The following is a 26,093-nucleotide window of genomic DNA, read 5'->3' as shown; positions in this document are numbered from 1 at the left end:
TACACATCCGTTCCTGCAGGGTTTTATTCCCCAGGAGGGATTCCCTGGGAGCCCTCGCATCACCCCTTCTTTCCTTTTTAAGGGGAGGGGAGGTGTCAGGGTCCTCAGGGGACTCCCCAAGTGACTCGTTGATTGCTGCACAAAACAGGTTAGTCTTGAATTTATTACAGCAAGCGACGCCCATACGTATATTTCAATATGACAACGCTGCAAGCAGCGTTAGATCAGGTGCAGAAATTAACGACAGCAGTTCAAGGATTGTCCCATGAAGTACAAGCCTTGAAGCATGAAAATGCATATCTAAAACAGCAGATGTTGATTAAGCCCCCAACAAGCTCTGAGATTCCTCCAGGACCGTTACCAGGTGGGAAATACGATGGAAATCCTCAATCTCTGAGGGAGTTCCTGGATGCATGTACCATGCAATTTGCATTTAAAACGTCCTTTTTTCCATCAGATAGGGACAGAGTGGGTTACATGATTACCCATCTAACAGGACTTTCTCTTGCTTGGGCTACGCCTTTAGTCACTTCTAATAATGCCGTACTCGATTCTGTGCCTCCTTTTACAGCAAGCCTAAAAGCAATGTTTTCAAGAAAGGAGTACAATGTTTCCACCCAAGAGAAACTCTTAGATTTTAAGCAAGGGTCTCTAGGAATTTTAGAGTTTATCACTCGATTCAAACAAATGGCTTTAGGTACGGCCTGGGCCGATGATGCTCTTATAACTTTATTTAAAAGAGGGCTACATGACGATTTGAAAGATGAACTTGCACGGGTTCCTAGGCCCACCACACTTGCAGATTTAATCTCCCTAACCATGCAACTGGACTATCGGTTATTAGAGAGACAAGCTGAAACGAAAAAAGGGAGAAGTCATCGCTCTGGGCCTGAATTCTTATCTTCTCCCAAAACTTCTACTCCGGATGAACCCATGCAGGTGGGAATCACTCGAGGTCCTCTTACTCCCGAGGAACGAGCCCGCAGGAAGAACCAGGGGCTATGCATGTATTGCAGTGTTTCCGCCCATGCGGTTCACGAATGCCCGATAGCTCCTCTCAGGAGACTGTTTCGTTCGGGAAACGCCAGACCTCAGCCATAAAGGGAACTACGGTCGGGGTAACAGGTACTGGTTCCCACTCTCCTACATTATTACCTCCATCACTGGACATGGTAGTCCTGCGGGTTACTCTTTCTCTGCCAGACAAGACTATTGTAACTGTACCCGCATTGGTCGACTGTGGGGCAGCCGGCCTGTTCATAGACGATCTATGGGCGAAATCGCAGAATTTACCTCAATCTCCCAAAGCAATAGTGATACCTGTAGAAGGTGTGGATGGAACGGCTGTAGTTTCGTGACCCATTTGAGAACAGACATTCGCCTTGAAAATGTCAATCGGTTCTCACAGGGAAGAAATTGTATTCGATATTATAAAAGCCGCTCACTATCCCATAATCTTAGGCCTGCCATGGTTAAGGCAACATAACCCATTCATAAATTGGGCAGCCGGTTCAATCTTTTTAGGATCAGAGCATTGTGTGCAACACTGTCTTGCCGACAGTTCAGTAGGGTTCTGTACTCCTCCTTTGAATCCTGATAACTCCCGAAAGATAGTGGACCAAATCAGCCTTCTGCCTCCAGAGTATGAAGAATTCCAGGACATTTTCTCCTCTTCTCAGTTCTCTGAGCTGCCGCCTCATCGAAGAGACGATTGTTCCATTTGTCTCGAGTCTTCACAGCCAATTCCCTTTGGGAAGATGTACATCCTTTCAGAGAAAGAAAAGATAGCCTTATGACAGTATCTGGATACAAATCTTAAAAATGGGCTGATAACTGAATCAACCTCTCCTGCAGGAGCCTCGTTATTCTTCATAGCTAAAAAGGACTCAGATGAATTAAGACCCTGCATCGATTATCGGGGCCTTAATAAAATCACCATTCCCGATCGTTATCCTATGCCACTAATCCCTGATATCCTGGAGGCAGTCAGGGGGGCAACAATCTACACGAAGCTGGATCTCAGAGGAGCTTATCACCTCATCAAGATTAAGGAAGGGGATGAGTGGAAGACTGCATTTCATACTCCCTTTGGGCATTTCGAATATCTGGTGATGCCCTTCGGCCTCTCAAATGCCCCTGCAGCTTTTCAGAGATTTATTTACCATATCTTTTTAGATCTCCTTCTCCATACAATAGTGGTATACCTTGATGATATCCTAGTGTATTCTAAAGATCCTGAAGAACATCACCAACATGTATGTCAGGTATTACACCGATTATGGAGCAACCACCTGTACTGTAAACCAGAGAAATGCAAATTCCATCAGACTACTGTTACTTACTTGGGGTTCGTCCTGTCCCCTACCGGGATTACAATGGATCCACGGAAAGTCACTGCGATTCTGGAGTGGTCTCCTCCTCGTACCATCAAAGAACTCCAAAGCTTTCTGGGGTTTTCGAACTTTTACAGGAAGTTTATAGCAGGATTTTCCTCCATTGTTCTGCCACTAACAAGATTACTAAAGAAGGGAAAGACCTTTGAATGGACAGTAGAAGCCCAATCAGCCTTTGAAACTTTGAAAGCCCTTTTTACTTCGGCTCCACTTTTGCGGACCCCAGACCAGAGTCTACCCTTTATAGTAGAGACGGATGCCTCTCACTTTGCTTTGGGAGCTGTGCTGAAACAAGCTCTGGCACAGGGACCAGAGCACCCGGTGGCTTATCTTTCTAAGACCTTTTCTCCCTCCGAAATCAACTACACGGTCCTAGAAAAAGAACTATTGGCAATAAAACGAGCGTTTCAAGAGTGGAGACATCTCCTTTTGGGTTCCCAACACCCCATCGAGGTCCGCACAGATCATCAAAACCTCAAGAGTCTGCAATACGCCGAAACACGCAACAGCCGGCAAGCTAGATGGGCACATTTTTTCTCTCCCTACAACATCACTTTCACCATTATTCCAGGTAAAACTAATCTACAAGCTGACGCTTTATCACAAAGAGATCTGACTTGCAAGCCTGGGTTTCAGACTGAAAGACTATTTCCTCATGCTACTTTTATAGCAGTGGTTCAGGAATTCCTTCACTCAATTGCAGCCCAAACTAGGGTTTTAACGGACTCTATCAGACTTCAAGCGGATAAATGGGGTCTATCTTTCAAAGATGGATGCTTTTACCAAGATCACCGAGTATACATCCCTACTCTCCGGCTCCGCACAGAAGTTATGCATATGTGTCATGATTCCCTCACGGCCGGACATCGCGGGATAGCTAGCACTCAGGAGCTCATTTTGAGACACTTCTGGTGGGAAACCCTAAGGAAGGACGTGACTGAATACGTTTCATCATGCGTGGTATGTCTCCAAACCAAGACTCCTCGCAGCAAACCATTAGGGAAGTTGGCTCTAGTTCAAATACCTACCCAGTCCTTGGCAACTGATTTCCACAGATTTCATTGTCGACTTACCAGAATCTAAAAAACACACTACCATCATGGTAACCGTCGATTATTTCACCAAATTGGCCCATTTCCTGGCACTGCCCTCGATACCGACAGCTCCACAGATGGCAAGACATTTTATAAATTCCATTTTCTCCCAGCACGGCCTTCCGGACATCATAGTGTCAGATCGGGGTTCTCAATACATCTCCCAATATTGGAAACAGGTCTGCTCCGCTTTAGGCATCAAAAGGGCCTTAAATTCGGGATATCATCCTCAGACGAACGGGCAGACCGAACGCTTAAATCAAACTTTGGAAACATATCTGCGTTGCTTTGTGTCTGCTGCACAGGATAAATGGAAGGAGCTGTTACCCATGGCAGAGTTTGCCTATAACAATGCTCCTCATGCATCTATCAAGACTAGTCCATTTCATTGTACTTATGGGTACGATCCCTCCTGTTGTTCTTCTTCACTTCTCAAGTCTTCAGCTTTTCCAGATGTCGACACCCTTATGGGCAACATTCAACAGGGACATCTTTTGGCCAGGACTGCATTACTGGAAGCTCAAGAATGTTCTAAACGCTTTGCAGATCAGCATCGCTCACCTACTCCCGAGATTGCTCCGGGGGATTTGGTCTGGCTCTCTGCAAAATTTCTTCCCAGACACTTGGTTCCATCTAAACTGTCTCCAAAGTTTTTTGGGCCTTTCAAGGTATTGGGAACGAAGGGTCCTTTGGCCTTTGAATTACAGCTTCCACCATCTTGGTCCAAAATCCACCCAGTATTCCATGTATCCCAACTCAAACTGCATGTACCAGATCGGTTTGGTCGTTCTAAAGCCTGCCCTCCGCCAGTGTCTACGAAAGATGGTCCCGAATTCGAAGTCTCTGGTATTTGTGATTCTCAAATTCATCACGGTAGGCTTCAATACTTGATCCATTGGAAGGGATACACTGTGGCCGACCGTTCGTGGGAACCGGCCTCCACCGTTCACGCACCTTTGCTTGTTCGCCGGTTTCACAGTTGTCATCCGACCAAGCCGGGTGGTGTTAACCTCAGGGGGGGGCATACTGTCATGGCTCGTCGGCGCCGCCGCTCTCTGTGGCAACGCTGGAGGTTGCGAGCATTATCTATTTTTTCTTCTTCCAACATGGCTCCTCTTACTCGGGGTAGCAGTGCAGCGTTTCCGCGTTTGGAAGTCAGATGTTCTCTGACGTGATCACGTTATGCCGGGGATTCCGGATATGGCCCAGCGGATCCAAAGCTCAGCGCGTCGTGAGTTCGCAGCTAGGGTGCATGTTACCTACATCCTTGCTTCTACTTACCATTTGCTTCTATTCCTTCCCACAGCCTTGTGCCTTTCTCCTGCCATTTACGCCCGTCATCCAAGACTCTTCAAAAACCTTTATTAGACTCTTCCATCCGACTCACGGGGTACTTCTCCATCTCTTGTTTTCTTCAGATCAACCTATTTGTCTGTCCCTCGGCTAATGTCCTGTTTGTTTATTTAGAGTTCAGACGTTTTCGGGATCCCGCGACTAGAACCTGGGAGTTCCTTCCCGTATTGATGAACGGAATACAAGGGAAGAATTGATCCATCCTGCTACACATCCGTTCCTGCAGGGTTTTATTCCCCAGGAGGGTTTCCCTGGGAGCCCTCGCATCACCCCTTCTTTCCTTTTTAAGGAGAGGGGAGGTGTCAGGGTCCTCAGGGGACTCCCCAAGTGCCTTGTTGATTGCTGCACAAAACAGGTTAGTCTTGAATTTATTACACAAATAGAATGAGCCAACCTTATATCTACCTTATAGCTAACCCTAAATGTTCTTTCAAAGGCCTGCCATTTATTTTATATTATTTTATGCAAGCACATTTTCTGTGATGCATAACAGCCCTATGCTATGGTGTTGAGGGCTTTCCAACATCCATGACTATGTTATGTGGATAGATGGCTTCAATCAGGGGCTATGGAGGTTTCTGGAGAGAAGGGGAGTTGCATATTGGCATGCTAATCACTGAGTGTTATGTGTGCACACAGATTGGACGGCAGGGTAGGAGCGGTGGAAATGGGAGTATTTTCCTAAAAAATATTCTCCCTCAGATTCTGAATCCAAGGAAAAGTTCATACCCAAGGCATACTGCACCCAGTTCTCCGAGACAAACTTACAAGCTCAGAAGAGCTCTGCTATGGTTTGTCTTTGTTTTACATGTAAGCATCCTGAAGTGCAATTGATGTGGGATTGCTGGAGACACAGGAGCAAGAGGTGGGTGATTAGAAATGGATAGGCTCATGAAGCTGCATGCAATGCGAAATAAGGAGTTAATTTGTAAATTTAAAGCCAAATTAGATTTTATAAGTCTAAAGTACTTTACATGCTGGTAATTGTAGGCATCCATTCAGGATGTAGAAAATAAAGCAACTACCATGCTTTCTTTGCTCAACATGTAATAATGTATATATTGTCAGGTTGGTTTACTATGGGATAGTTGCATGCATCAAGACATCTCTATAAAATGTTGTGCTATTTTACTTGCATTACTCTGCCCCGAGAGTCACCCCATCACTATCCAACCCAGAAGGGATCCTGGGGTATTTATTTAAAAAATGTTCCTGCACTGTAGCAGAAAACACATAGTAGCAGTAGAAACCAGTAACGTATTTGTGCAATCTTTTTCACATTGAAGGAAGGATCACTAAAAACCTCAGTTTCCCAAAGTAAGATAAATCAATAGTGAAAGATCAATGACAGTCTTCAAATTTCTCAACTACGGGTATTTCCCTAGACCATCATGACTGAGGTAGCCTTGCGGCTCCGTCTTCACCAAGGCATGAGAAATTAGTTTGTTGAATGCCACCAGGTGATTTGCTCACACCGCTTGCTTGAAGTAGCCTTGTGATTAGCTATATTTGTGTCCGAGTCTATTTGAAAACACCAAACTTTGTGTTAGTCCTGTGTCTACAAAGTCATCTTACAAGCTTAGGAGCAGCAGTGAACCCAGTCCTTTCCTTAGGATTCGGTCAAAATGACCGAATCCAAATGGCCTACACCACCAAATTACCTAAAATAGATACTACTAAATATCCTACTGACTAAATGTTCGTAGGAAATAGTATTTGGTTGGAACATTTGCGAGGTATGCCACGCAACACCCCGCTCACTATACTGTATAGTATAATTGGGGATGCGGGTGACATCCTGAAGCTGTTCTGACCAAAAAAAAAGAAAAGGACCCTGCAGCGCCGGTTCCCGATCATGGAAGTGAAAGGGAACTGGCGTTGCAGGGACCAGCGAGATGGAAGGAAGGTAAGTAGGGGGTTGGGGTGTGGGGGTTAGGGTTTCTATAGATTTGGGGTTGTTATACCTTGGATGACCGAATGTTTTGTATTACGTACATTTCTCATGCGGTAATTTCTGCCATAAACTTCTTATATATTTTTTGTTTTTGGCTTTGTCGAATGGCTTGTTTTGTAAACGGTGGAGAGCCCATTGCCCACCGTTCTTTTTCTGCCAGTTCTACATTCTCGCCCCTTTCCTACTTGTTTGTTTGCTACTTTACTGTAAATTAGCCTTCCAATCAAAACCCGCCAATGAAAAAAACATTCCTAATACAACTGATGTGAAGACATTTTGGGTTTTGGACTCATCAGAATCAAGTCAGTTTTTTCAGGATGACCGAAAATATATGCAAATAATCTTAACTAAAATGCATAGTATGTTATTTTATCTCATACATCATTATTGGGGATATCTTGAAAACCTGACTGCATTTTACTTTTTGGTGGCTTGAAAAGCTCAGCTCTACTTTGGACTCACAGAAATGTTTTAAAGACCTGTAATTTTGACTGAATTACTTTCAGTACAAATAAAGCTAACTTGAACATTATGAGCATGACACATGGTTGGAAATCACATGTTTAAGAACTCAGGATGGGACTGCTAATCACCCTTTCATTACACTGTGAGCCATACAATGTCATGAATTTACCCCACAGATTTTGTAACAGGATTTTTGCCTATAAAGCCCTTTGGATTAAATGTAGTTAAATTAAATTATGTGGCACCTTCAAGTTGATTGGTAGCAGGCAATTTGGGAACTCTGGCACCATGTCAGGATTCCAGGAACCAGTGCGCCCAGATCAGGCCGGGATACCTAGATCGGTTCTTAAGCATAATGTGGGCTTGCATACAAGATAGCGGATCTGCATGAAATGACAGAGTTTAAAAGTCTGACCACCAAAAGTCCAATTTTTTTCTTTTTTCCCCCAGTTGTTTGCATATATATATATGTGGGGGGAGAGCTCCCACAGCCCCCCCACCTTACGCCCACACATTTTATATTACCTTAACCCCCCCACATATATCTATGAGAACAAATTGGGGCCGGACTTTTGGTGCTCGGCCCTTTTAACCTCAGTCTTTTTGGCCTAACCCCAGGACAGCCGCGCTTCCTCGCCAGTCACAAAGACACCCAACATTGTTTAATGCACCCACACCCTCATTATAGCCTTCGGAAATTAAGTAGAATCAAGGGCAGAACATGCTACGTAAAGAGCTGGAGGTTGCCATGGAAACTATGGCGTCCGCGCCGTACTCTGAGAATCACGCAAGTCGGCGATCATGTAATTCAGAGTATTTAGGCACCTCCCAGTCTTCACTCTGGTGCTTCTGATTTACGAAGTCCACCTTGTTTCTCGTTTGCTCTGAATTTACCTTTTTGATGACCTTGTTACTGAACCTCGGACCATGTATGTGACCTTGCTTTTCAGCCATTCCTTGCCTGCTTTCACTGTGCTACGGATTTGGCTTGTCTTAAACCACGCTGACTCGGAACACTGCTCTTGGACTGCCTTTGCCTCCCGTTTTGCTACGTTTACTCGCCAGCCTGTTGCCGACCTATTTCTGTCCGGATTTCCATGCTTTAGCACTGAGAAGCAGTACTGTGATTCAAACTGCTCTCCTTATGCGCATGTACTCAAGACTTCCTGGTGCGCCCCTGGAAACCTATTAGGCATCCTCGTGCCCGTCACGCTAGGTGACATCACCTTGGACCATAGAACCTGCCACTCTGCTTAATAGGCGTCCTCTTGCCGTCGGGGTTAGTGTTCACTGGATTATTGCTTCATTTAACTTCTGCCAACTGCTCAGCCGCAATCGCACATCTACCACAACCTGGAATTGCCCTCCATTTTTGGAAATCTCATCACACTATACATGGTAAGACATCATATCATTGATTGTCACATTTCAAACCCTTAAAGTTCCTGTTTACAGTGTTCTTGGTACCATACAACTGAATATAAGTGTGTCTTGCAGGTACACCAGTAGTTTCTGGGTATGCACAGAGAAGACCCACACTTCTAGAAAACGTCCTTATTCATGCCCAGGTTAGCCCCACATTGAAGTTATCCTGTTGCTTGTCAGTCTTGATTATTGCATCATTGACATAATTCCTGTTGTTCTTTTGACAGCCTGGTGTTCATGTTGTGTCCATTCTTCCAAGGAATTGATCTCTCTATATGTTATTCATATATTCAGAGAGTTACATTGTTGGGAAGAATTTGTCCCCTACACTACGGGCTTAAGTACATCCAAGGACTTGGTTCCTCATGTATAAGGTGGATTCTGACACACCACAGTAGAGGAGCAGAGAGGATGCCTGTTAAATGGTAGCACCTGCACCCACCCAGTTGTAACCTTTCAAGCGCACACCCCACCCCGTGGCCTGGAGTCCTGGGACCAAAAAAGGGTTGAGATGGGGTATCCTCATAATGTTGGTGGGCAGACAGGGCTTTCTTCCCCCAATGTGTGTAGGCGTGCCTTGCTCCAGAATGAGACCAAAAGCATGCATCCTTTTGCTCCAGAAAATGGTCTTGTAGGACAGCTCTATTTTATCCATAGCTTTAAATTGATTGATTCATTGATGTGCGACATGTATAACGTGCATCGTTGCGTGATGGGTGTAAATGCGCTATTCATCTGATTACCTGATGGTGGAGAGTGTTCCATGGGTCTGGGAACTTATCTCCTTTGTTTGCTGGCTGGCTGCAGTACCGTGCTGAAAGGAGTCTTTCCACTACTTTCATTTGAAAGGGGAGGCGACCACTATAAGAACCGGCTCCATAGCGGAGCGTTGTGGAGTGTGGTGAGTGTTCCGTGTTCCTGTGGCTCTTGTGACTCCCGCAACAAGGGAGAAGCTATGTATTGAACTAGTACCCAGACACCAGCTACTATCTACAACTAGTGTGTGGTATGCCAATTTGTACGTATCGCTATAAAATAGGAACACCTTTTGAAGATATATTTACACAACAGCTGACAACCATACTACTCGGCTGTGAGGCGAGTCATGTCAGCGGACATTTAACTCCAAACTGAAAACCCTTGCAGTACCTGCCCTCCACAGTGTTGCACAGATGCTGATTCTTACGGACTTACTGAAACTCCTTGCGCGTGTTATGCATGAACCCATGCTGGTCTTTGCTCCTGTGCGAGAGTCTGTGACTGCCGGTTAAAATACCTTTGACCACTCGCCAGTAACTTTCATGAAACATTGGGATTAGTGCTGTCGCTCCCCCCCTTCCTGATGTTTGATTTCAGTTAACGTTGCATACACCTTCCGTCATTGAAGTGGATAGTAAGCGCCTCATCTGGTGACCTACTGAATATTTAGTGATTGTGTGCGAGTAGGTGACTGCGGGTAATAACCTTTGAGCTGACTCAAATTACCCTGCAAAATGACACGCAGTGCCTCACGACATATTCTCTTTTGCTTTCTGCGCCCTAACACCCTCGTGTCTGGTGCGCATTATAAATAAATAAACATAAAACATAAACATATTGGCCTGTGTAGTTTGACTACAAATGGAAGGAAGAAAAACTATCTAACGCTGATACTAACCGCCCCAAAAAATTACAAAATTACAGATTATATGCCCATAAACAATCTACAAACCTGTGTTACAAGCCAACTAGTAGCTAGGGCATCAAAGATAACTGACCCCCACCATTGAAACCTTCCTCTTTGCTTTTGCTTTCTCTCTCCCTCTCCCCTGTCAATTCTTCGCTGAATCTGCACCGAATCTGCAACTGGGCCACTCTCGCCGACCTCGGTCCTGGGCCCAGCCACTCTGCACTTGCACTGCCTCGCTGGCAATCCCTGCTCTGCGGGACTGTCTCTGTATCCCTACAGCCCCCGTTCCCAGCACTTGTCTGCACTTACCTTGCACTTGCCACCAGCTGGCCCTATTCATTTTATTATATATACTTACCTTGTACTGCACTTGCCCCTTCCCCTCCCCTTGCGCTTTGTCCCTTCCCCCTTCCCCTGCACTTGCGCGATCTGAATGACACGTGGCCTAGTAGGATCGTTGTCTGTCTTCCCCCGTTTCCCCCTCCCTGCCTCGTCACGCCTTGAAACACTTGAAACGCTTGTGTATAGGCGCGTTACAAATGCCATATCATATCACCCCAGAATAATTAAGCTGCAACCAATTTACCTACAAATAATGACATATCATTAGAATCGCCAACAATTGAAAATAATAACTTGTTGCTGAAAATGGTAATTGGCCTTCAACATGCTCCAAAAGATGACAGAAGAATGACATGGGACAAGGAAACAAACAACAACGCCTCAGCCTCTAACCTATCTAACCCCGTACCCCAGTGCACTTGTTTCCCCCTCGGACTGTTCAACCAGTTCCGTTTCCGATAGTGACGACTCAAGGGATTCTAATCATGCGACGCAACACATGTCCATTTTAATACAAAATGAAAATGGCCAGGAGAACAACATGGATGTCATGATGAAAAAGATGGATTTGATGGAATCCACATTGGAAAAACGGCACATGAATCAAACAGATCTTGAAGACCTGGTTGCTATGTTGACGGAACTAGTGCTGAAACTAGATTTTCCCAATCAATGATTAGACAAAGCATCGTTATCAGAAAGAGAAGTTATAAAACCAACCTAAACCAAAAAGACAGAGTTTGTGATAAAAGCTAGTAAACCAACTGAATGCTAGATCATTGACTCACAACAGCCTTCTTCCAGTGACTTTGCTAGATTGGCAACTTCATCAATTGGTCTATCGAAGTGGGAATATGAGGAAATCTTTGTACCAGCTAAAAAGACTCAAATGAGATCTAAGGAGTCCCTTCCCCTGCAAAAGATTCCTGAGAAAGAAACAGAAAAGGTAAGGAACGAGGGTGATGTGCCTAAAGGGAAGAAATCAAAAGAAAAGAGTAAGAAAAGCTACCTAGTTAAAAATACTCTCCCAAATGGCACCGGGAGATGTGTTTGACTAAATGGCCCCATAACAAACAGGGAATAAGAGCATGAGAAACCTATCCCTTTAACAAATACCTCCAAAAGAATCCAGACCACATTGAAAGGATTCAACAAACAGCTAACAGCAAAAAATCAGGAAGTGGGCCTATCCAAAGCTACAGTGCTTTTGGAATTGAACTATTTAATTCCACAACAGCAGGATGTAAGAATTACCAATACTAAGTTGAATACATTAAAAAATGCTATGGTAGAGGATGAAGACTTACAAGATCTCAGCAGGTGGATTTTGATCCAGGAAAAGAACCCCTCTGACTACAGCCCTTTCTTAAATCGCTCATGCCAGCTAGAAATATTTGCTCAAAATAAAGAACTAAAGGCGATTGCGTCGAGCAACATCACAAAAATAGAACTCCCAACATTGAGTTTTGACTCCAACTAGGCGAATTTTCTTCTCCAATAATTGTGACTGTGATAAAAGCAAATATCAATGCTTTGGACATAATGAACATAATGGGGCTATCCCTCACTGTATGCAAAAAAGCAAAAAATGAAGAACAAGCTCAGACCCACTATCAGAGACTTAACAATTAAGAAAACAAATCTGAAAAATTAGCACTAATGACTTCATGCTTTCCTAAAAGCGATGATGAAAATGTGTACTACTGGAAACCAATGTCAGTGCAATGCAGGGCCAATTGACAATCTAAAGTAAAGGAAACTATAAAATGTTTTTCATAGAACACTCAAGGGTACAATTCCTTTCTGATGAAAACAGGTGGTTTCACATTAATTACGAGCTCTGAACTTTTTCTCCTACAAGAAACATGGGCCAAGAAACCTTTTTTCATAGATGGCTTCAATATGCTACACAATGAAGCGGATCCATCTAATAAGGGTAGAGCTAATGCGGGTCTAGCAATTGGAGCACAAACTAACATGGCTACTAAGACCACTATATACGCTGGCTCGCAATATGTTCTCTCAGCAATAACGAAGGTTGCAGATCACCCATTGAGAGAAATCCTTGTAATCAATGTATATGACTCACCAACTGGTCTTTTTACGGACGAAATACTAAAAGTAAAAAGTGACTTGTTAATTCAATGGTACGAGCAAAGTGCAAATAGAGAAGTTATGATCACGGGGGAGCTGAATGTGAAAGATCTTCCCTTAGAGGCAACAGAATGGAAACCTAAAACTTGCAAATGGCTGCATTTTATGAAAATATTTGATTTAGAATGCCTAGCCTATGAAAAACTAAATGAGTCTATAGAACCAGGAACTTGGTCAAATGGTGCAACTAATTATCATATAGATTATGTTATTATTACATCTGATAATGTGGATTACTATTATATTATCCATTTGAAGGAAAATGATGTAAGTGATCATAAAGCCCTATTTTGGCATTCGGCGATCTCCTCGCTAGTCAGAACAAGCTCTCTTAAAGGGGCATACCAAATCAATCCCCAAGGCAATCGTATGAGACGGACAGCGGCAAAAGTTAAAGAAAATAATGACTGTCTGTCCATAGACTAAGGAAAAGTGTCCATGACAGGGAGAGAAGAGGACTGGAAATTAGATAGGATATTGCAGGGAATTGCCCCCCATTCAATAATTAAGAAAAACAAACCCTTGGGAGGTAATAATAACCCTCACAATAGCCCTTTTGACATATTTATCCATAAGAAAAAGGTTCCCCGAGGAAGAGCGAGAGCTGGCGTGTACATCTATGGAACTAAATCTGATTAGTGTTTCTGAGTGGAGAAGTTACATTCGGGAAATGTACTATGATAAAAACATTGTAATAAAAGACGATACATGGAAGATATAATGTAATTGTACGTATCTGAAATATGACGAAGATGACATCAGGAACATTATAACTAAACTTAAAGCGACCACAGCCCCAGGTTCGGATGGTGTACCTAATACGCTATTTAAGGGTGATCCCAAGCTTTGGTCTGAAATCCTCTTCAGAGTATTCAGAAGAATCGAGACAACAGGAAACAAGCCTGGGACTTGGCAGAAATCATTAATAATTCCTATTCATAAGAAACGGTCTAGACTAAATCCAGCCAATTATTGATTACTGGCTATGCAGGAAACTAGTCAAAAGATATTCACTGCCATATTGCACAAAGAAGTAATTAAATTGACAGGTGAGAAAGATTTACTCAAACCATTCCAAACAGATTTCTGTAAGAAATACAGCACCATGATCAATATATTGGCAGGGAAATGCCTTATGGCAGAGTCCAGATTGACTAGTGCAGGAAAAAAACCTCTTTTGTTGCTATATTGATTTCAGTCGAGCATTCGATAATGTCTCATGCCCCTTCCTTTGGGAAAAACGAACTAGGTGGGGTATAGAAACCTGATTGCTATACTACATCAAGGGGCTTTACACCGGTACATCGGTCTCCATACGTTTAAACCAAAAAGGGCAAATAGAAAGTCTCTGATACAAATATAGGTCTGAAAGAGGGATGTGGGCTAGCTCCAATCCTATACAATTTATATGTTGCAGATCTTCCTGAAGTCTTCAATTCCATCCGTAACTTTCCCCCGAATATAAACAATGTCTCTTTGGGATGGCTGGCTTACGTCGATGATATAGTATTGTCGGACTTAACTCCAGTTGGACTACAGAGAACAACATGGCAACATAGACAAGACCAGAATTATGACCTTGAGAGGCTCGAACACAGTAAAACACAGATGCTCCTGGAAACTTGATGGAAAAACCACTGAGGTGGTTGAGCAATACTGCCATCTAGGTTTGTATATAAAGAAAAACCCTAACCAGAATTACTATGCTGAGATGTGTATCCCTCGCATATGGAGGAAATGGTGTGTAGCCAAACAATCTAGAGACACAAATGGAGGCGCCAATATAAATGCATTATTGGAAGTATATAGGGTGAGCATCGTATCCAGCTTATTGTATGGGTTGGCATCCTTACCCTCCACCCACATCCAGTGGCTTAAACAAATCCAGGGAAAATCTTGAGAAGCATAATAAATCTGCATAAAGCAACCCCAGTAGAAGCACTTAGGCTGGAATACGAAGTCACATTCCTTAATAGAAGATGGGCCATCCAAAGAGTGATACTCTGTCTGAAAATACCAGCTGGTAAATTGAAAACAAATTAATTAAACAGCATATTGGGCTTGAGAGATAAGTCTGCATCCAATAATGCATACTTGGCAGAACTTAGAGCACTCACAGTAGCATGTCTAGAAAACATAGAAATAACGATGGAAAATGCCTTAGACTGTCCTAATATTGATTTTTTTTTTTTTATATTTATATTGCGCCGGTAGCTCGCAAGCCTCGGGGCGCAGAAACACAGACACGAAGGACAACCAGTAACAGGAATTATACAAGGACGGGACGGCTACATAAGTTTACTCTGGCTGGGGATAGACTGAGGGGCAATTTATTTGAAGATGTGAGTTTTTACCAGTTTGCGAAAACAGGTGTAGTTGGTTTCCAATCTTAAATGATCCGGAAGACTATTCCAGAGACTGGCTGCAAGGGTCGGAAAGGCTCTGCCTAAGCCGCTTTTGAGTTTGTGTGGGGCCGCTGCGATTTTACCAAGTTGGGACAATCTCAATGTTCTATTTGAAACATATGGTTTAATCCTCGTTTTAAGGTAGGTTGGTGCTTTTCCATAAATACATCTATGGACAATGGTTAAGGACTTGAATTGCACCCGGTCTTCTTATATTGAAAAAAAAAACTAAGATATTTGACAAAATCCAAAACATCGAAAGACTATCTGGGCTAACTAGATACGCTGAATACTCGAAGCAAAGCTTTGTGGCAGACTTCCCCTTTTCATAGCTAACTAAGCTCCGCTCCATAGCTGTGAAACGATTCCTAATAAAACTAAGAATTACCTTGCGTACAGACCAACAAGCTTATGAGTATCAGGCGAGGCCTTACATGCAAAGACCGTATATGACGATTATGTGGGGACGGAATAGAAACTAGTAGGCATGTTTTAACGGATTGTCCCAATAGGAAAACCTTCTATGAAAGAGGATACAGAAAATGCACTCATTTTAAATGTATTAACTCTGATTAATTTTGGAATACCTGGTTTAGAGCAGACTCAGTGGTTATATCAGCAGCTGCCTCTCATGTATGGGAAGAATTTGATAAATTAGTAGAACCATTGAAAGACGAAAAGAAAAAATAATATGCCGATTTTAACCATGAATTTCTATTTTGTTTACTGAACTTTTAGAAAATTAGCAGAATGTTTATAAAAAGGAAGATGGAATTAATCACAAGCCTGATTGTAATTTTTAAATCTGTATTTTCTATGAAATATATGTACAAATATGTAATGTAACCAAATGTGGTATTTATTTATTTATTATGCGTTTAAGGCTTGTTTAATAGCCAAATTACACAATAAAGAGAATTTAAAAAAAAGGTTTAACTAGTGAAACAAGTGCTGTATGAGAGGTGCAAAGAAATCCAATACGGATTTAACCAAGCGAAGAGAAAAAGGGATGGAGTTACCAATTCTAGCAGCCAGCGCTGTCAAATGTCCACCACCGTTTGAAACCAGACACTTTAAAAATGGAAGAGAGTGAGCTAATGGCAGATTTAAACTGTGAAGCACCCGCCACAAGCTTTCAATGTCTGAGTGAGAGCATGGGAACAATCCTTCTTGAGAAACAAAACAATGACTTACTACTGGGTTTATAGTCATAATGTCGACAGTCAAAATGTCGACAGTCAAAATGTCGAAAAAAAAATGTCGAAAAATAAAATGTCGACTTTTTTTTTCAATACATTTTTTTTTTATATATGGGGGGTTCCCCCCCAACCCCCCTTTTTTAATTATTTTTTACATTTTTCCCTTTTTTTAAGCTCCCAAACCCCTAAAATAAATATATAATTAAAAAAAGAGAAAGTCGACATTTTTTTTTTCGACATTTTTTTGTCGACATTTTTGTCTGTCGACATTTTTTTTCCGACATTATGACTGCACACCTTACTACTGTGCTTACTTAAGGGGCTAAAGTGAGAGCCTATCAAAGTAAAAGCCCACGTCTTTAAATTTAAACCATACATCACCATGGCTCGAATTGGGATAACAATGTTTAAAATCCATGTGGATTTTAAGAAAGGATGGGGCAGATTCTCAAATTGGTTTGGTCCATGTCATCACTTGCGCCCGAATAAAACACGCTCCCTATTCTCAATGAGCTTCTGAATGTGCACAATTTTGATTTTTACCATTGGTCGCGTCTCATTTACAAAGCTGTCTTCCTTCTTACTCTTGTGATTATGATATTAAAAGTGTCAGGAAGACGCAGCAAAAACCCTGTCCTCTTCTCTTTGGCTCCCACCTGCCCGTTGCAGTCTTCAGGGATCCCTGATCCAGTACGACCTATCAGTCAATGTGAGCAGCATCTAATTGGGGTCTCCATCTCAGCAAGCAGAATGGTTTACTACAAATATGTCTATACAATATGTTTTTTTTTTAGGAAGAAACCAGGAGCAGAAGTAATTTAAAACTATTGAACCATAATATTTCGACCACATCACCCTGATCCAAATTGTACTAAACTGGCTTCTGATGCAAGAACGTATCACCTGCAAATCCTGCTGCATCGTCTACAAGGTTGGTGCCCTCAAGTGCCCAAACTACCTCGTTAAGATGCTCAGTATTTCGAGAGGCCTACGATCCATCAGAACCAAGGACGTGTGAAGACTTTTATTCCGCCAGTGTATGAAGGAAAGAACCAGAAGAACTGCCTTGCTGTCTACACCCCAGAGTCTGGAACCTCCTGCAAATCAACATCAGGCCCAACCCTACACTTCCACATTTTAGGAAGGATCTCAAGGCCCCACTCTTCAAGGTATGGGTTCTCCCTAACACATGATTCCACACACCCTCTACTCCCCACTAACCTTAAACTGGGCGATCAGCTTCTCCTTGTTTCCTCCCCCGTTTGTTCGTAGATTCCTTGTTGCCAAATTGCTCACCCTTCCCCTTCTGTGTTGTTAGCTCCATGCTCCCTTGTATTAATCCCTTGCGAACTGCTACCCTCACTCCTCATGTACTTCCCCTTCAACTTATAAAGTGCTCCATTGCTTCCTGAAGCTTGGTCCGTGCTCAATAACTACTCTACTATTAATAATAGTATTCTGTGTTTGTTCTGAAAACTAGTTATTAGACTATTCATCCGATCTGGTTTTTGCCTGTCCATTACACGACTGCATTGAATGATTACTCCTGTCTCTCATAGCTCTGTTGTCAGGGTTCTGCCGCACTCTTGTAGACTTCCCTGGCGGATCTGCGACTGCGGCCGCCAAGGCCGCCAGACCAGCTGCTACGTGGTGACAGAGACAGAAAGAAATCTCGATTACCATTTCCCTACATTGCTTCTCCACACCTACAGAGCAGAGTAGCATTTTATCTGTGTATTTCCCTGAGACAACGTCTGACTCCAGATTCATGTTTATGAACTTTTTCCCGTCTTACGATTTGGAGTTGAAGCTCGGATTACCTGCCAGTGCCTTTGGTATTTGGACTTCCTTCAGTTACCTGGATTCTGCCTTGTGCCTGCCGATTTTGCCTGCGACGCCTGAACTTCTACTGGACCATTGTGGGTATTTGACTGGTTTTACCATTTGTATTCGCTTCTAGTCCATCGAACTTCATACCAACGCCTGGTATTTTGTCTCTTTTCTAGAACCCTGGACTGCGTTTCCCATGGAACTCTGACCACTTCTGTTCTGCCTTTTAGTTTTCTGTGGAGCTGACTTCTGTCTCTTAGGCCTGCTTTAGAGCATTCGGGACCCTTACAATGTGGAGTGATTTTGTTGAATTCCTCTTTCTGCATTTGTATCGTCCTCATGCCGTCGCACACGACTCCTGTATTTCTTGTTTTTTTTTCCCTTTTTCCATTTTGTTGGGAATGACTACTCTGGCCTACAGGCTGTCTCCCTACCACTCCCTTGCTTCCGACACCCGATAGCCCCACATAAGGAGTATCGTCCTGACAGGTGTGGGATGGTCAACGGAGGGTTTCTTTGCTTTTATGTGGGCCGATACTTTGCCTCCTCACCATTTTTCTTTTCTCTTGCAGCTTCAGTAAGACTGCCTTTGGACCAGTGGCGTCGCCAGGAATAAAATTTAGGAAGGGCACAGAGGGGGGCACAGACAAAAGTAGGCGGGTACTGACAAAAGTAGGGGGGCTGTCTATAAAAGGGCAATGTGTGATGTCAGAAGCACTCCTGCAGAGAATATTATGTGCACACCAACTACCACACCCCACTGCACCTCCCCTGCCATCAGAATGTAGGCACAAAACCATTAAGCCACTAATGACCCATTATTAACAGTTGTGTCTGCTACATTCTGATTGCAGGGGTTGGTCTTGGCTGCACGGGGAACTTAACAGCTCTTCATTGTTGTGTCGCAGTATTGATTGTGGCTCTCTGTGTGTGTGCTGTGCTGGCGGACACATCACTGCAGACAGTGCACAGAAAGTAGCCCAGCTGAGGTAGGGCAGCACAAGGGGGCCCCCAGGATTTCAGAGGAGCGGGCCAGGCCCCCCCATGCTCCTCCCTAGCGACGCCACTGCCTTAGACATGCTTGCAGTTCCGTCCTATCCCACTGCACCAGTGTTTTATATCTTCACTGTGTGGTGAAGTCGAGAGGAAGGTCTGTTAAAAGCCCACATTCAAACAAGACATTCTGACACCCACCTCTTCTCCTCCTCCCCTCCCAATCCTGCTCCTTAAAAATAAGTGCAAATGTACATTAACAGGATTTACAGATTGGGCTATCCCTCACACATCTGTGCTACAATAAACACTGGTACATGGGAAAAGGGGGTGCATGCAGGTTTTCCTGGTTTGGGCTTCTTTTCATTCCATGTCCAATTGTAAAGCAAACTTCTCTAATTACTCTTGCTGTGGAGGTGAGGGGAGGGTAAAGGTATGCAGTGAACATTGTGGCACAAGGGGGGTACAAGGAAGCCTACCAGATGTGGGGTGAGGGAATAGGGGGGCCCGGCCCCTGCCCCTGCCCCCCCCCCCAGGAGTGGGCCTTGTATATGATGGACGGTACAGCTGTCTCTTAACCAATGCCTGCCAACCCTACTCTGGCCAAGATTGCTTTTATTTTATTGCAGGACTATGAGTCCCAGAAGGCCATGCAGCAACTCACAGTCACTGTGCCCTGCAGAATTAAACCGTTTGCTTTGCAAGGGATTAAAAAATGAAAGCATTGGTCAAACGGTACGTCCAAAGAGCAAAAGGGGGCTCACCTCATCACTGAGATATCAGCACAGCAATCGAACCCCGCACCGGAGAGACTGGAGGAGGCTAAATGGGGGTTTAAAAGTTTCCAGGTTTTCTGGCCCAACTCCAGGGGGAAGAGTAGGCCGGATTGGTCCGAAGAGTCAGATGAGCTAGGCAATCAATGGAAGAGGGAGAAAGGGGAAGACAAGGGAAGTCAGGTGCATAGAAACCCTGCAACAGCTAGAATAAGAGAAGGCTGTTCGAGTGAGGTCGGGAGGCGTGGAGGCAGATCAAGAAACCAGGTGGAGGAAGGACAGTGGATTGGAGCATTACAGAGATTGGGCTGGAACTTGTAGGTGAGATGTTGGAAGTGAGAGAGAGGTGGTACCTTATTGGGAGAGTGAGGCTATCAATGAGGGTGCGATGGACCATGTGATAGGGTATTGGTAAAGTACATTGAGTGACAGAAAGAGGAGTGACTAAGGAATTGAAGGGAGCGCATAAAAGTGGAAGAAGGGGAGAGGAGAGTAGTATAAATGTGGAAGAAGAAGGGGAGAGGACAGAAAAGAGGGAAGAGTAGAGTGGGGGGAGAGTTGAGAGTGGAGAGTAGAACAGAAAAGGAAGAGGAAAAGAGCGTTTATAGGGTTGAGGAAAGTAGACGGGAAAAGAGAGGAGAGTAGAGATTGTATGAACATAGGAGGGGCAGAAGAGGGGGGTAGGAAGTGAGATAGTGAAGGGGGAAGAGTAGAGGAGAGAGGGTTGAGAGGGAGGAGGCTAGTAGGAATGGAGGAGAGAGTGAGGGGCTGACATCAGGGAAAGGAAAGAAAGGGAACAAGTGTGCAGAGCGAAAGGAGGTTGGTATTTGGAGAGGCACAAGCCCCGTAACCCCAATCAACACCTCAGGACACCATGCTCTCAACCTTGACCAATGGTACAAAAATAACTCCTGCTCGCTCATTGTAGTCTACAAAGACACTCTTCTTGCTTTTACTACAACCCGCGGACTCTGCAAATTATCCTACAAAAATAACCTTATTCCTCTCCTTTGCGCCCACCGTCACAAACACTCCATGACCCTCAAAGTCATGCTCTTTATTAAGTAAAAGACTCATATCCTTCTGTCTCACAGCCGAGGACTTTGCTTACTACATCACATCTAAAACCCAAAAATATGTGACACCTTAACTTCCTTCATATCCCTACAACCTCCTCCCTCCTTCGCACCACCACATATCACCCCTCCCTCTATTATCTCTCTCACCTCCTCCACACTTGTCCCACTGGTCGCCTACCACTTACCTGCTCCTTCCTTTACACCCACTGACCCCTCTGCACCTCAAACAATCAAAGCACTTGAACTTATGACCTCCTCCAACCTCTCATCTATCTTCAACTCTCACTCCCCTCTGGCATTTCGCCTGCCTGCAGTAAAACAGCCAATACTATCCCCATTCTTAAGACATCCTATGCTAACCTCAACAACCCATCCTTCAACACCCTTCTGCCCCACCACTCCAACGTCCTTGAGTGAGTCATCTTTAACCACATTCTCATCTACCTTTAGGCCACTCTCTTTGTAATGCACTGTCTCCTGGATTCAGGAGTAAACTCTGCACTGAGAAAGCACTTAGCCATGTCTCCAACCTTCTAAACTGAACAACACACAACAGTCCCTGTTATCTTCAGTACACACAAATGTAAAAACAGGTCCAACAAACAACATTGTTATCTGACACGATGACACCAAATAATGCAATCAACTTATTTGAAAAATGTTTATAACAAATGTTTTCAAACAAAGTGAAATACAGAGCAAATAAAGTGTGAGGTGCTGAACATTAAATCACATATACATCTATAACAATGATTAAACTCACTCGCAAGACAAAATACCAAAACAGCAAAAAGCATAAATAATAATCATCAACATCTTTTTTTCAGACACAGTTTTCCAATGTCATTTATAAGTATATGTTACGACCCTCGCCCAAAACCCATTCTGGCAAACCCATTGGCCAATTGGACTCAGGACTCGGCCTCTAGAGCCTGACATCCTCTTCAAAAGCCCTCATGGGACCAGTCCTGGCGTCTATGGCGCCAGGCTCATACACCATGAACAACAATGTGCTTGGGAACTACTTTATTGTATTGTCCGCCAACATGGAGGCATCCACATAGCTTGGTTCCTAAAAACCAAGCTATGCGGTCTAGTGTTTTGGGTGTGGCAGGCCTGGAACTACTTTCCCTGGTACTACTTTACCTGGGCTATATAAACCACACCCTGACTGCAGAACATGCTTTGTGTTACTTTACAGCTCGCAACGTGACGCTCACCGTGTCCAGCTATTCCCTTGAACCTCGGAGAAGCAGAACCTGCAAGGAGACAAAAGGAACATCATTAGCAGCAGCATCTTACCTGCAGTCTTCATCTTTAAACACTTGCAGCTACTGAGAACAGCTTCCTCGAATCTGCACGCCTCCCGGACAGAATGACCTGAAAGAGGAAGATAGAACCAACACTAAAGAAAGCAGTAGAGACATTTACAAATTACGAACTGGTCAAAAGGCTTACCTGGCTGGTTGCCTCTCGGCTGGCACCACTCCGGACATTCCACTCGTGCTGAAGAACACCGCGACCTACAAGGAAGGAAAACACAGGTTAGCAAAGGCAAGACTTTGCCGCGTTGCGCATAGCACTTACTTACCGCATCATAGCGCTCTGAATGCGCCATCATTTACCAGCGGGGCTCAACCAAGCCAGTTCGCCGCGCTGAAGCTCTGCATACCTAAGGGAGGAAAAAGAGACATTTTAAACAAAGAAAGGCATGCAGGATAGCAACAGAACTAAAGAACAGCAATAAGACCTACCTGAACAATATCAAACAGGCCGGTGTCAGTGAAGTAACTGGACCGCACTCGCCCATGAAAGACAACGCGCCCCTGCAAAGAAGGCAGGACAGAGAGCACGCCTAATTCTACCACAAGGCAGAACCTTCCCTGCAGACCACATCAGGGCAAAGCTGAGAAGCATACCAGCGAGTAACCCAGCTGGGTGGCGTCCCGGTGGATACCAGGTGAGCGTAACAGAACACAAAGCCTACCATAACAAATCCACCTGGCCGCCATGGAGACATCAGAAATTGACCAATTGGCCCAATTACTAGGAGAGCTTTGTGCTGAGGTTCATTCTGCCCGACAAGAGACTAATGCCCTTCGGAGAGACCTAATAGTGACCAAAGAACGCACTGAAGAGATTAGCAGGCAATACTTGCAATCACAGGCAGGAAAGACGCCTCTACCTGGAAGCAATCCAACAATGCAAAACCCTGCCATACCACCCACTCCGGTACAGATCACGTTACCTGGAACAGTGCCCCTTGCACCACCAGAAAGGTTCTCAGGCGACCCACAGAAGTATGCAGAATTCATCAATCAGTGCCGCCTTCATTTTCTTTGTAGGCCTGGAGCATTTCCAAACGACCCAGCTCGGGTAGCTTTTGTCTTATCATACCCGAGTGCTAGTGCAGCAGATTGGTCGTTGCCATTGGTAACCCATGACGATCCTCTATTACATGACTTTGGGGGGTTCCAGAGAGAAATGGAAAAACTTTTTGCTCGCCATACCCAGGAATAAGCAGTAGACAATGAACTCTTGTCCCTCCGACAGGGGAATCAGGACTTGTTAACGTACATTGCTACCTTCAACAGACTGGTTGCCGAAGCTAGGTAGCTAGAAAACAAAAGAACCACATTATTCCATCGAGGTTTACGAGGCGAATTAAAGGACGTTTTAGCCCAGGTGGTTGATCCACCCAGAGACTGTGCAGAATTCATAAATCTGGTCGTACAGCTAGACCACCGGTTGCAGGACCGAAAGGCAGACTGGTCTAAGACGGACCCTCGGACCGTGTATGTTCGACCAAGGGAAAACACACCCCGTGTACATGAAAATGCTGTAGAACCCATGCAGATTTGAGTGATACGGCCTCCATTAACAAAACAAGAGCAGGACAAAAGAAGACAACAACAGCTTTGTTTGTATTGTGGGAAACCAGGACATTTCCTGAAGGACTGTCCAGTAAAACCCCCAAGAAGAACAGTCGGGCCACAGAGAAGGATGAAGCTAAGGAATCAGGAAACTACCGAGCTCGACAAATGTAGAGGTCAGTTTGTCGAGTGAGAAGAAAGAGTTGCTGACCTCGCACTTTGTAATACCAGTGATCTTAATTAACCACCAACAGTTGTCAAGAATGCATGCCGTTGAAGCATACATCGATAGCGGAGCAGTTGGAAATTATATTGATCAAGAACTGGCAGCAGAGAAGGGGCTTCCTCTGTGTTCTAAGCCAACTATGGACAAGGTAACCACCGTGGATGGGACAGAAATCGCTTCCGGACCAGTAACCCAGTGCACAGCCAGGGTAACCTTGCTGTGTCAGGACGGACATTGGGAGTCTATTTCATTCGATCTCATCAAGGCACCTCAGTTCAGGCTAATACTAGGGATGCCATGGTTAGTTCCTCACAAACCTTTGATAGACTGGCGGGCACGAAAATTAACCTTCCCCGGAGACTGCTCCCCTGCCTGCTATTACCAAGAGGAGAAACCCAACGTCTGTATCCCCATGACTCCCGGAGCGACAGTATCAACCCTGGGAGCATCTAATACATTGCCAAGTGAATAGCATGATTTCCAGGATGTTTTCCGAAAGGACCAAGCCAATACATTGCCGCCACACAGGCCCTATGACTGTCAGATCGACCTTGTTCCTGGTGCACAAATCCCTTGCGGCAGGATCTACGCTCTCACAGAACCAGAAAACCTTCATTTGAAATCCTATTTAGACCAGTACGTTGCAAATGGATTTATCCATCCTTCGAAGTCCCCCGCAGCCAGTCCATTGTTCTTCGTACCGAAAAAGGAAGGAGACTTGAGAACCTGTATTGACTACCGTGCATTGAACCAGATCACCGAGAAGAACCGCTACCCCTTGCCACTTATCCCTGAGATGCAAGACCAAGTTAAAGATGCCCAGATTTATACCAAATTGGACCTTCGAGGAGCGTATCACCTGGTCCGAGTCAGAAAAGGAGATGAATGGAAAACCGCCTTCTGTACTAAGTATGGCTTGTTTGAATATCAAGTCATGCCCTTCGGGTTATGCAACACTCCTGCAGCATGCCAATATTTCATGAATGACGTTTAAGGGAGTTAATTGATGTGTGCGCCTTAGTGTACGTAGATGACATCTTAGTATACTCAGCCTCGGAACAAGATCATGTCAGGCACGTTCGTTCAGTCCTCACCAAGCTCCGTCAACATCGCTTGTTTGCAAAGCTTGAAAAATGCCTTTTTCACGTCACCGAAGTAGAATTTCTTGGTTTTATCCTTACTCCAGGAGGCATCAGAATGGACGTGCACAAGGTAGATGCCATTCTGAAATGGCCTTCACCGACATCTCTGAAAGGGGTACAAAGCATGCTGGGCTTTGCAAACTTCTACCGCCGGTTCATCCCAGACTTCTCTCAGGTTGTGCACCCAATCACAGTACTATTACGAAAAAACAATAAAAGGTTTGCTTGGACCGAAGAAGCAGAAGAAGCCTTTCAGGAACTGAAACATGGGTGTACCTCCGCTCCAATTCTGCAAAATCCTCGTCCAGACCTCCCTTATGTCGTTGAAACTGATGCATCCAGTCTCGCAATGGGGGCTGTCCTTTCACACAGAGTCCCGGTAACCGGCCAGCTACATCCTGTGGCCTTCTGGTCGAAAAAGCTCTCACCTCCAGAGATTAATTATGCCATCACAGACAAGGATCTCCTGGCTATCAAATCCACCTTTAAAGCCTGGAGGCTCTACCTTCTGGGGGCCAGACACACCATTAGTCATCACAGACCACTGAAACCTGCAATATCTCAAAACAGCCACGGCCCAGTCCTCGCGCCAATTACGGTGGGCCCTTTTCTTCGCCGAATATGATCACATATCGACCAGGAGTCAGAAACGGAAAAGCGGATGCCTTATCTCGCATGGGCATAGATGAAATAGTATATACAACTCCAGACCCAGTACCTATTA

General features: G+C 44.4%; 1 protein-coding gene across 1 annotated transcript in view; it reads right to left on the bottom strand.

Annotated features, from left to right (window-relative positions):
- The window catches only part of TMEM98 (transmembrane protein 98), a 418,722-nt gene that overhangs the window by 316,990 nt on the left and 75,639 nt on the right, over nt 1-26,093 (bottom strand). The gene's annotated exons all lie outside the window — the stretch shown is intronic.

Source organism: Ambystoma mexicanum, chromosome 13 (assembly GCF_040938575.1).
Source record: "Ambystoma mexicanum isolate Mex_15411 chromosome 13, UKY_AmexF1_1, whole genome shotgun sequence".
Taxonomy (NCBI): domain Eukaryota; kingdom Metazoa; phylum Chordata; class Amphibia; order Caudata; family Ambystomatidae; genus Ambystoma; species Ambystoma mexicanum.
This window is presented reverse-complemented; position numbering and strand designations above follow the sequence as displayed.